General features: G+C 38.1%; 1 long non-coding RNA gene across 1 annotated transcript; it reads right to left on the bottom strand.

Annotated features, from left to right (window-relative positions):
- Positions 1–1287, bottom strand: LOC148850732 (uncharacterized). The gene is made up of 2 exons (XR_016098880.1): positions 342–1287; positions 1–221 (listed from the first exon to the last, which is right to left on the bottom strand). It is a non-coding gene; the product is annotated as an uncharacterized LOC148850732 (long non-coding RNA).
- Positions 1288–12524: the final 11237 nt, after the last annotated feature.

The following is a 12524-nucleotide window of genomic DNA, read 5'->3' as shown; positions in this document are numbered from 1 at the left end:
TTTTATCCTTTAGTCTTACGGTATTAAACAATAACAGAAAAAATGAAATACTGAATTTATCCTTTACTATTTATCAAAATTTTAAAATAAAATCCAACTAACTATATAAACCAGTTCATTGCTCTTCGTGGGAGAGGATGCCGAAGTTTCCATCGTCACTGTAATGGCCACCGGTGACGGTGCTGCCTTTCCGGGTTTTGAACTACGGTATTCTCTCGAACCTGGGAGAAAGGTGAATAAATTAAATGGATGGAGAAGGAACGGAGAGCCTTCTTGAATCGAAGTTAGAAAAAGAAAAGCAATCTCTCAAAAGTCTAAAACACGAGCGGGGAGAGGCCTACTTTTTTCGCGTCTTGAACCAAAGGCATCTGCTTTGTCGTGGGTGGGAGTCTAAATCAATCTTCATTATTCCACTGTTTGCAAAGATTGCTAGGTCCCGACTCCAAAATTCTTCTTCTGCACGCCAGAGTGGCGAGTTGGGTCATCCATGGTTTGTCTCCCTGGAAATGGAAGCTAGAGAACACCGGTGAGAGCAGAGAAGGCGTAATGGGAAAAAAACTTCTCGCTTTCTGGAAGTATGGATGTAATCTTCTCCAGCTCTATCCTCAAATTCTTTATTTCTCCCTTCCTCTTTCTCGTTGGATTCAGATATCACTGATAATTTGAGGCAAGCTTGCCGCTTGGAGTCATGTGGGAGCGACTACGGAGGGTTTGGAATCATGTAGGAGCTGGATTTGTTGGTGAAAAAGAGGAAGCACCGTAGCTCATCGGCACTGTTACACCGTTATTCACATTTCTCTTAGGTTTCAAGACGTGTTCTGAGCGACTACGGACGGTTTGTAGGAGCTGGATTTGTTAGTAATGGATGCCTTCCTCTTTCTCGCCGCTTGTAACAGTACCAATGACGGTGCTCTCTGGGGAGTGGGGACAAACCACAAGTGTGGTTGTTACAACCGGGGCGAGGAATAGAGAAGCAGATCCAATGCGGCAGCGAAACTGAAGTTTGGAAGTCTGCGACCAGACCCCTGAGGTGCGCCCAGATTTGTCTTCGCCTGTGCCTCTGCTTAAAGAGCAGAGCCCAGAGCAGCAGATGTGTTTGCCTCTTAGTTAGAACTTCGTCATCCAGTAGGTGGTTGTGGTGTTCCACTGTCACTGTAATTGCTACCGGTGAGTCGGTGACAGTGTTCCAACAGTGGCGGTGAGCAATAAGTGTATTTTAAGATGTGATGTCACATGTGAACAGAGTGTGTGACAGAAAATTAACGGCAAGGGAATTGTTAGACAATTGTCAGAAAACTTAAGGGTACTGCAAGACAATATCTAAACAGTAAGGGTACACTTGGTCAATTTTGTTGGATGGTTTGAATGGTTTGACCATCCGAGTCAACAATTTGTTGACTAAACCAATGGTTTTTGACGAAATAACGGTTTTGGGGTAAAATGAAACTGATCACTTGACCAGTTCCCTTTTTCGGACCAACTATCTCCGGTCTGGTTTTGAAAACCATTCTTGAAAGAGAAATCATGGTTTAGGTTTTTTTTTTCCTGCTACAGAAAGAGAGATTATAGTTGAAAGGAGAGAGCATCTTCTAATTCTAGAGTCTAGGAGAAGTATGCCAAAAAAATAATGGTGGTAGAAGGAGAATAAAGCTAGGGAAAGAAACTAAAATGAACCTAGCACATTAAAGCAATGGCAACCAGCTATCAAATTAAGTAAAAATATTGAGATAGTGTTTGAAAACACTTAAAAGAAGTACTTCTTTTAATAACTACATCTTTTAAGACATGGGACCACACATTAAGTGATTTTTAAGTACTTATAGGTGTTTGGTAAAAAAGTGGGGAAGAAGTACTTCTTTGAAAAAGTGACTTCAAGTTGCATTCTCCAAAAAAAAATAGGATGAACTAGTCCCTGACAAATTTTTATAATGACTAAAATACCCCCATGAGGGTTATACCTCTTCCTTCTCCATTCATTCGAACCTCAAACCCTAGTAGCTGCGCACCAATTGCGGGTCCACCGGCGACGATCGGTGGTGAGAAACAGTTGCCAGCGAACCTGTCGTTTGGCCTCTTTCTTCTATGTATTGAAGTTTTTTTTCTCATTTAATCATTTCTTTTTTCAACTTGAACTCTGTTCTTTGTAGATCTACTATTGTGAAATCTACCATTCGAACGACGACTGATGACAAGAGGTTATTTCTCTACAGAGATCGATCTCTGTATTTTCTTCATGGGTTTTCCTTTTCATTCGTTCTGATATGTGATAAGTGATGACGAAGTTGGTTGCGTGAAATCTGAAATCCAAAATAGAGCTCGATCTCAGATCTCTGAAACGTAAATCTGAAACAGAGCTCGATCTCAAATCTCTGAAATGTAAATCTGAAACAGAGATCGACCTCAGATGTCTGAAAGAGAGATCGAACTGGTTTCGTGTTTCTCTACTTTTAGTTTGATATTCGTGATATGGATTGACTGATATACCTGCAATAGCTGTTTATTATGTATTCCTATAATTTTTTTACCTAAACTTTATATGCTTTTTATTCTTATGTTGTAAGTTATGGGAAATCATAATGAATTGTATGTGAAGTTGGTTATATCTGGCTGCTGCTGGATACCCTGTTTTGGGTTGTCTCGATCTCTTGAACTAGTTTCCAACCATGTTACAACTTATGTGAATTCAAGCTATTACAACTTGATTTCCCCAAATGAAACTAAAGCATATTTAGCTGCGTTTGAAATAAATCTATTTTTTGGTGATGGTCAACTTTTTGGGCTAAGTACCTCATCACTTGGTCTGCTTCCAAGTGGCCGAGCTGACCAGGCTGAGCTGGGGGCAAATTGGGTGCCAGACTGACTGAGCCGAGCTGGGCAGGTTAGGTGCCAGACTGACTGAGCCGAGCTGGGCAGGTTAGGTGTTGGACTAACTAGGCCGAGCTAGGCATGTTATGTGACAAGCTGACTGGGAGGCAAGCTGCCTGTAAGGTGACAGGCTGCCTGGTGGCGAGTTGACTAGGAGGTGTTGGGCTGCCTATTAGTTTTCAAGCTTACTAGAGTGTTGAGCTGACTAGAGGCCTGAGCGGGCTGGTGGCGAGTTGGATTGATCATTGAACTTCTAGAGACCTGCAAGGAACCAAATGTCAAAGGACCCAGGGTGGCTAACCCGACGAGATTGCTCCGATGCTTAAGTCAGTACTCTCATAGTAGATTGCGAGCTAAAAATCACAAAGTATGAGATCTAGGATTTTCTTATTTGCTTGCTTGTTGTCGTTGGGTTGGTGCCTTTATATAGGCCTTGCTCATGTAACGCCTCCGAGATGTCCGGGAGGTTGTATCTAACTAGTCTGAGATCCTCGGAGGTAACTGCCATGCACGTTGACCACCTTCTGGGACATGGGCCGACCTCCAAGGGTCATGGGGTATGCATGCTGAATTTTTCGGCAGGCATGTCTCGCAGATCGCCACCTGGACCTCAGTCAAACCGACACACCCTCGAGGGAGGTCGCTCCTTGCGTCGAGGTCACTTCGGCCAGTGACGAGGTGCTACAGGTAGGCCCTGGACGAGGTGCATCTAGCCGACCTAAGTTGTGGTTGAGTTTGTCAGGTTGGCACTAGTGCCAGATTGGCGTCAGGGCCAGGCTGCCAAGCCGTGCGCATGCCGCCAAATTGTCAAGTGGGACACCATCAACTTGGAAAAATTGTTGCCTGAGTGATTCCGAGTGTCACCTAATTGTCCTGAAGTACCATGTATCACAATGTCATTAGAGAGCCAAATCCACCCTCATCAGATCAAATCTAGTTAATTTGGCATTGCTTCAGGCTACGTTGAGGTTAAAACCAGTGTAGGCCAAAGTTGGAATAGCATTCATCTTTCTAAGATAATCTCAAATTGCATATTGGTCATGACTAAAATTTTCCAAGTAACCACTAGTTAATAATCTAGGAACCACAATCAAATATTAGCAATTATTCCAATCCAAAGTCTACATAGATTAAACCATTGGCTGATGTGAATTCAAGCTGTTACAACTTTTCCCCAAATGATTTGGAATGCCGTCAACTGAACAAATGAATTGGGACTTTTTCTGTTTTTTTGCAAAAGCAGATTTGGCTCAGCATTATTTGCTCCTTTTCAACTCTTAATGATCTTTAAATTTTCTTTTATATCTTCTCCTTGAACATCATATCTCATTTTAGCTACATTTTTTTTAAATGAAAGGTAGAAAATAGTACAGAATTTTTGGGATGGGCTTCATATTCAATTCTGATTGGTTTTAATGGTTTTGTATGAGAAGAAAAGGGTACACTATAGGCATGGTTATTCGGTAGTCCATTAAATCCATTTCATGTACAATTCATAGTTCACAAAATGCTTTCTTATAAATGTTTAGTTTGCAACCGTTTGTCTTGATTTAACAAGTTTTAGTATGCTGAACAATATCTATGATGCTGGAAAGAGACAATGGGAATAACTTATAATCAACCAACCAGCTTTGACCCAATAATTATAATTGAGACTCAAAACTACCCATTGATAGCATGCTGTCCGGAGAGAGAGAAAATTTGATTGCAATTTGGTTTGATAGAAAATAGGAGAAAAACAGAGTTGAGGGAAAGATTTTAGGAAATTTCCTTATTTTCTACCAAACCAAATACATGGTTAGACTATTGAGAATATGATTCCATTATCCATAATGCGTCTTAAAAGTATTTTCTGAAAGTATTTAAAAGTACTTTCTAGAAGTATTTTGTGTAAATTGTGCCTTAAAAATATTTTTTGAAAGTATTTTGTAAAAACAGTGCCTTAAAAGTACTTTCTGAAAGTATTTTATGTAAACTGCATTTTAAAGTACTTTCTGAAAGTATTTTATGTAAACTGCACCTTGAAAGTGCTTTCTGGAAGTAATTTGTGAAATCTGTGCAGTAGTAGCACTTTTTTTGTAGTATTTTGTTATTTATCAATATTATTCATTATTTGTTAATATTATTCATTATTCAATAATGATAATAATAATAATAATAATAATAATAATATATTAATAATAATAATAATAATAATATTATTATTATTATTAATTGGATCCACATGGCCATGTGAACTCTCATTTCAAATGTATAGTATAACATGTGAAAAACATTGTATATATGTATAAATGAAGAGATGGTTAAAATTGTCATTTGTGTCAATATAAGCACTTATGGGGAAAGTAGCTTACTAAACATTCCCACCCAAATAAATGCTTAAAAACATAATAAGTGATTTGAAAAGTGGGTTATCAAATAGCTTTAAGTGGTTGTTAAAATAAATACTTTTAAGAAACAAGTACTTTTAACAAGTGCTTAATCATCAAACAAGGCCTAAAAGTTCTCCATGTCTCAAAACCCAATAACTAAAGTTGCCATGGTGTCCAAGAGTCATTCCTATTACTTACTCAAGACCAAATAGCTTACTATAACATGTCTCAAAACACAATATTTCATAGTACATCTTCCCCTTGATGATATTGTCAAAAATGATAATATCATCATCGAGAGATGTTCCCAATACACAACGGGATATTGTGGGGGCTGATTTGAACTCTACTTACTCATCCATTCATTGAAAGCAGTATGGTAGGAAAAAGAACACATGTCCTGCCAGTGCAAAAGCCCTACCGGCTGGAACATATGTCCTCCCGAGAATACTAGCTTCTCCTCATTTAAATAATCTCACAGTCTTGCACTTGCTGCCATTCTAAGATTTTGGGTAAGGTATTCCAACTAATGGTCGGTGGGCTGCATTTACCAACTTGTTCACGGGCCCAATTCTTAGCTTTGGGTTGTTATTATAAATGTGAATGATTAGGAATCCCGTTATTAGTCAACATGAGTTTATGTATAGGAGTCTCAATTGGATTGGATTTGGTCCAATCCAATCCAGTCTAATGTGAGTCTATTACAAATGGGCTAGGTCTAATTCAATCAAATGAATATTTTGTACCATTTTGGATCGGTCCAATTCAATTTCTGGACCATCTAATCTGTTCAACTTTGTTTTAATTTAGATTAATTTTATTCCAAACTTGATCCAGTGACACCTATATTCTGATCTTCTATCAATGGACTAAATATTGTCTCAATCCAATCCAATCTAATGTAAATTCATTATGGATGGATTAGATCCAATCCAATTCAATAAATACTTTTGACCATTAGCTCTTGACTGATCCAATTCAATATGTGTTGTGGTCCATGCAATATGTTCAAATTAATTTTGGTTTGGATGGGAGATCAAATCAGCTCCCCACAAGACAGCACCCCACAACTTCCCATAGTACATTCCCCGTGTGTATATGATAGTATCTAAAATAATGATGTCATCATCCGGAGAAGTTTCCAATACACAACGGAAATGTACAATGAAATGTTGTGGGGCTCATTTGGTTGCGAGCACACATGATCTTTTCATGTGCGTTGTACCTGATTAAAGCTGCAAATTAAGTACAAAGAACACTTTCATGTCCGTGTGGGACAGGATTTCTTCGATCCTTCACTCACTAAGAAATGAGACCATCTTATCAACCAAGGTTCAAAATCAATATATTTTGGTTTTTACAATCACCAATACGATTAAATATATTGTTGGATTGTATTATTTTTTAATTATTAAGATTATTTTTAATATAATGGTTGGTGTGGTTAAAGAGGGTATCTTTTGCATATGGAGTTGAGAGAGAGAAAGAGGATGCTATTAGTGTAAGAGTGGAATTTTTTCACTTATTTTTATTCTTTGAGTTGATAGAGGAAATAAAGAACGGGTGTACAAGAATTAAATATTGGTTTGGTATGCAAGTTACAAGGTAACATTATATTTATGCATTGACAAATGATAAACCAATGTATATTTACATTGATAATAAGATGTAAAAGTACATCAATAAAAAAAAAGAATTAAATTTGCATTCAAGTGAGCTTTTGATTAAAAAAAAACACGTATGTTTTATTGGAATTCATGTTTGCATCTATTACAACTAAAAATCTGTTTGATAAGAAAGTAAATTTGTTAATGCAAAACTAACCCACTTTTATAATTTATATGAATCGTCTTACACTCTATACATTTACATTGTTTCCAAATACAGCATAACCAATCGAAATACTAAACTCATTCAAATTCTCCATATTCATACCTAACCAAAAGAAAGACAGTTCATTCAAATTCTCCATAAACAAATTTTGAAACATGAATCCGGACACGAACAAGTTTATTGCTAAGTTATCAAACAACAGTGAATCCATTTATGTCCACTTGACTACTTCTATGGTATCGTGTATTAATCAAATAATTAAAACTTTAACCTACAGGCTACTAAAATGAATGCAATATATTTTATTTTTTATCAAAATATCACAGTACTGCCATATTGCATTTACATAACCCAATACTCATCTCCATCATGAATGGCGCTTGCGATTGAGGGATCCCGGGATAGTCCTAATTCTGGAGATCCTCAAAAGTCAAAATTCGCTTTCGTCAGCCCATGTATTCCAGTTTGTCAAAGCCGAGAGAATTGTCCGAATGATACTTAATTTTGACCATAGACAACTCACAGAGTCACACCTAATACCATCTGAATCCATTCTAAGTCATGTGAAACACAATTGGATAAATCTGACTTAGAAAAGAGCATTAATTTTGATTAGGGCAGCAACTTGATCAGATCTTAGGTTTGGATTTTCGGGCTCTGGGCTGGACCTAGATTTGGAAACTGAGGCTTGACTCAATTTGGGTTGGGCTTTACTGGAGGCCGTGAGTAGCCTTAGCCTGTATCAAACTGTCCAACCCAACCTTACACAGAGAGTATAATGCGTAGTATGATCAGTAAGACCTTCAAATCTGGCCAAGCCAGCCAAACCCAAGTTTTTGGTAAGGGACTAAGGGTATCCCCAAGATCCATGTCTTGGGGTTGCTGATCGAGGTTAACCTCAATTTGGACCAGGCCTGCTGAGCCTAAGATCCATGCCTTAGCGTTGGACCTAGGTGTCTAGGTTAACCCCAAATCTGGCTCATATCTCCGAAGTTGCACCCCACCCCCTACTTTGCTAATGTTAATATCATTTTCTAATGTGCAGATAGGGTTTCCAGAAATGTATTCACATGACCACTTGAAATTTTGAGAGGGGTCTTCGTGGTCATATGTAGAGGACTTAAGGAAGGATTAGGCATAAAATCCCAAAATTACAGGTATCAAGAATCAAGGTTCAAAATATCAACATGTATAAGCTTGTATTAGTTAATACATATTGTATTGAGAGTTTTCCGAGAGAATGTATTAGGGTTTTAACCGGTTTAGGGAATAAATGAGTTAAACTGACCTCTAAAAAAAAAAGAAAAAAACTAAAAAAACCACCAATATCGTCAAATACGCCTCTACCGATGTATCAAGCGTATAAAAATTATGAACCTTGCCAAGAATACGATTCGATCAAAATGGTGATTCCCAAATTATATTCTCATCAACTGTAGGTATTATGTGTCAAGTATATATGAACGAAAACAGCTATATCTGCAGCACTTGGATTGAAATGCACAAATGCTACAAATTTCAACAGTGACGTCGACATGGGCCTTATCTACGACCACCAACCCCAAATGTCACTTCATCAGGTCGATGGTTTGAATATGCGAAATCATCTCTTCGTGTAGCACAAAGAAAAGGAGACACTTGGCTGTAGGGTTTGCGCATGATCAATATTAGCATCACTAATCCAGTTTCAGAGTTATCATGTTTGAAGTCTAAAATGATGAAAAAGACAATTAAGACACTCATAACACCATTATTTATGGTAAGGCCAAATTTGACGCCGATCAAAACCAGTCACGTGGCGTTAAGATTGAATAAGGATGTTCTTGTGTATGGGTTATTTAGGCCGGTTTGGAAAACCTCTACCCTCTTGCTCCCCTACTTAAGGCTGTGTTTGGTGTGAAAGGAAAAGTAGGAAAAGGTAGGAAAATCTTTATAAACCTTATATAGGTTTCTTTACTTTTCCTTTCATTTTCTTATCTTTTCTTTCAAACCAAACATAATCCTTAAGTCTGCCCCTTTTGCAGGTCTTCATAAGCAATTCAGCTCAACCACTTAACTTGATTCATCATCTTTATTTGTTGACCATATTTGACTATAACAATTTATAAAAAATAAAGACAAATAATTAGGACAATTTTTGAATGCCATAGACATGCTACATGTACAAAGAATACAATTCTTATCTAGCTTAATAACACAAGTTCCATATATAACTAGCACTGGCAGATCTATGTTGATGTCACAATGGTCAATTGCTCCAATGAGATTCAAAAACAAACAAACAATCAAACACATAATTGTGAAACTTATAAATATATTTTTTTTTTTTTATATTACAATTGCCCCCACTCAAATGAATGACATCCATGTCTCTCAGTCTCTCTTTCATGTGAATCAAGTTATGAGCTTTGGGCCTTGAGTTTTAACTTTTATGTTTTTCTAATTTCATTTTCTTTCATTTTCTTTTTTCCCTCATTTCACATCCTTCAACAACTCAATCCTATCTTTTTATTATGTCTCTACAAACCTAGAGACGACAATTTTCCCCGTTCCCGTGGGTACCCAACCTCCTCAACCTAATCAGGTTGGAGAGGGAGACTACCTTAATGGAGATGGGATTAATAAAGATACCCAATCAAGGACAAGGATGGGATAGGGAGTGAAGTTCTTGCCCTACCATAACTCTAATGGAAAACTCAAGGATTTAGATAAAAAATTTTCATTTATTTCAAGTAAATTTGTTTCCACAAAAAAAAATATATATATATTAAAAAGTCAAGGATTTGGGTCCCCAATGGAAAACTCTTCTCCATTATAGATCAGGAATGGAGGTTAAACTTTCTTTCTAACGAAGACAAGGGTCAGGGATGGGGAGTATAGTCCATGCCCTAAATCCACCCAATTATTTATTTAGGGTCCATTTGGTTTGTGGGAATAGGGGTTTGGAATCAGAATGGGCTATTCCGATTCCAATTCCTGCTGAAATGACATCCCCCCATTTGAGAGAATGGCCATTCCCTGCCTCTCCTGCTGATTTTAATTCCTATTATGGACCATTCCAATTCTGATTCCGGAAGATTTTGATTCTGATTCTAACTACAAACCAAACGGACCCTTATTTTTTATATTTTTGATCGAGAAAAACACCCTGTTATAACTAAAATGCGTGTCCCCACTCGGAGAAGGCATTGGATCCGCCATTATAAGCTACAGATGAATCCTTCCAATATCACCAAAGTTACTCTTTCAGTCAAGTCTCAAGGTTTTTGGCTAGTCATGCGACCAACTCGGAAGGTTCCCCCATCATATACAAGCAGTAACCATGATCTCCCTTCATGTGGCAAATCAAGTCGTCAAAACAAACCTAATTCATGTTCTATTATCAAGATTGTCAAATACAAACCTTTTTCAGGTATTCGGTGTTATGCACCATTAAACCTCCACTTGATCCCTTTTGTCCCGAAAGTGATGGTTGCAAGATTTAATTTTGCGACACTTCTGAAATAAACCAGCTGATACACCACCGAGCCACCTTCCAGTTGGTTCAACTATCTAATATGCTTGAGATTGGTAATTTGTTAAATTTTCAATTGGCCCAAATCTAATATGAGCCCACTGTAATTGAAAATTCTTCAAATCTGGCAACTTGATTTACAGACCTACCTAGAATCACAGGCAATAACCCACAAGTCCACAATAACTGTGTATAGGAATCTAGCTTAATTTAGGTGATGACCACCAGTTAGAGAATTCATTCCCTTGAATATTAAGGGGCGATCTACTATGTGAATTCTTTTTTCTTGTTGATGGTCCCAAAATCAAATCAAAACCATTTGATTTGAAAATAAATTGTTTCTCAAAACAAAATCATAAAAAATGCGTTCTTGAATTTATGGTTTCAAAAAGATGTTTTCATTTGATTATTTAATAAAATTTGTTATCATTTTAAAAACCATTATTTTGGAAGGTTCCCCAAACATATATTCTTTCTTTGAAACAAAATCAAATTGTTTTTCCCTTTGAAAACAAAAACGGAGTTCAATAACACTATAACAGTTGTTTTTTCAATTCCAAAACAAATGAAAAGAAAAGCATTGATCATGTTGCAGAAAGTCCCCTAAAGCAACAACTCAAAGTAACAAGGGAGAAACACCAATGTCCTTTTAAGATTATGTTTGGTTTGATAGAGAACAAGAGAGGGAGATGAGCAAAATGCGGAGGGGAATGTTTTTTTTTTATAAAATTTATTGAAAGCTTTTTCTCTTATCAGACCAAACACAGCCTTGAAATCCTCCGAAACCTCTCCAGTCTCCATCCCCAATACTCAATACATTGAAATTATGAATCAGCGCAGGCATTTTATTGCTCAATTTTATATGGGCCCCCCTCCATGCCACAGTTCACACTTAGAATGTCACTCTTCCGAGTAGACCTGTTCATGGGCCGGGCCGGGCTTGGGTCGAGCTTTTACTCTTCATGAATAGAAATTTGTTAGGCCCAAGCCCGAGCCCAGCCTAACCAACAAGCTTACAACTTGGGCCCAAGCCTGGCCCTGATAAAAGCCCGAAGCCCAGGCTTTTACTCACCGATGGTGATTGTGTTCGTCGGAGCTGAGTTCGCGGTGAGCTCGCCAGTGCCTATATTCACCGATTTGTTGGTGTCTGAGATTTGAAAGAGAAGTGAGAAGAGGAACAAGAGAGAGAAAGGAAGAGAGAGAGAGGGAGAGAATGAGAGGACTCACTGCCGGAGTTGTTGCGCTGGTGAATGTTTGCCTCCTCGCCGGTTGTGTGGCTACCTGAGAGTGTGAGGACTGAGGAGGATGTGAAGAGAAGAGAGGTTTGGCTAAGGGGAAAGATGTGAAAGAGGTGAAAGAGAAGAGAGGTTTGGCTTAGGGTTTTTTAAATTTAGTCTATAGGTCGGGTCGGTCCAGGCCGGGCTGGGCTATTTTAGCAAATCCCGAGCCCAACTCGAATATTACGGGCCAGACTTTTTGGCCCGAGGTTAAGCCTGTGGGATCATTTGCATGTTCAAACCCATCCGGGAACCGAATCAGGCCGAGCCGGCCCATCAGGCCACCCGGCCATTAACAGGTCTACTTCCGAGAGGAGGCAGTCTGATCAGCACACAATTTGTGTAAAAACAAGGGTTGTGTTGGAATATGTCCTTCTAGGATCTATTGATGATCCTTCATCTCAGAACTTTTTGTAGCACAATATAATACGATAGACGCGAAGGTGAAGATGTGTCTGAAAAGTCAGTGTGTCCTTTTGGCTAAGTTCGTTAAACAGAAAAAAAAAAGGTGGTTTTAGTAACAAAGAATATTCAAAATAGTTGGCTTCTTAGTTCCTAATAATTTCATATGAATTTGATATTCGTGCAACTCTTTCCAGATGAGAGAATCTTTCAGGAACAGCAACACCAGGAATGGTTCTTGATTCCAGTTTAGAAACCCAG

This window comes from Nelumbo lutea, chromosome 5 (genome assembly GCF_056320005.1).
Source record: "Nelumbo lutea isolate HS-2025 chromosome 5, American lotus-T2T, whole genome shotgun sequence".
NCBI lineage: Eukaryota > Viridiplantae > Streptophyta > Magnoliopsida > Proteales > Nelumbonaceae > Nelumbo > Nelumbo lutea.
This window is presented reverse-complemented; position numbering and strand designations above follow the sequence as displayed.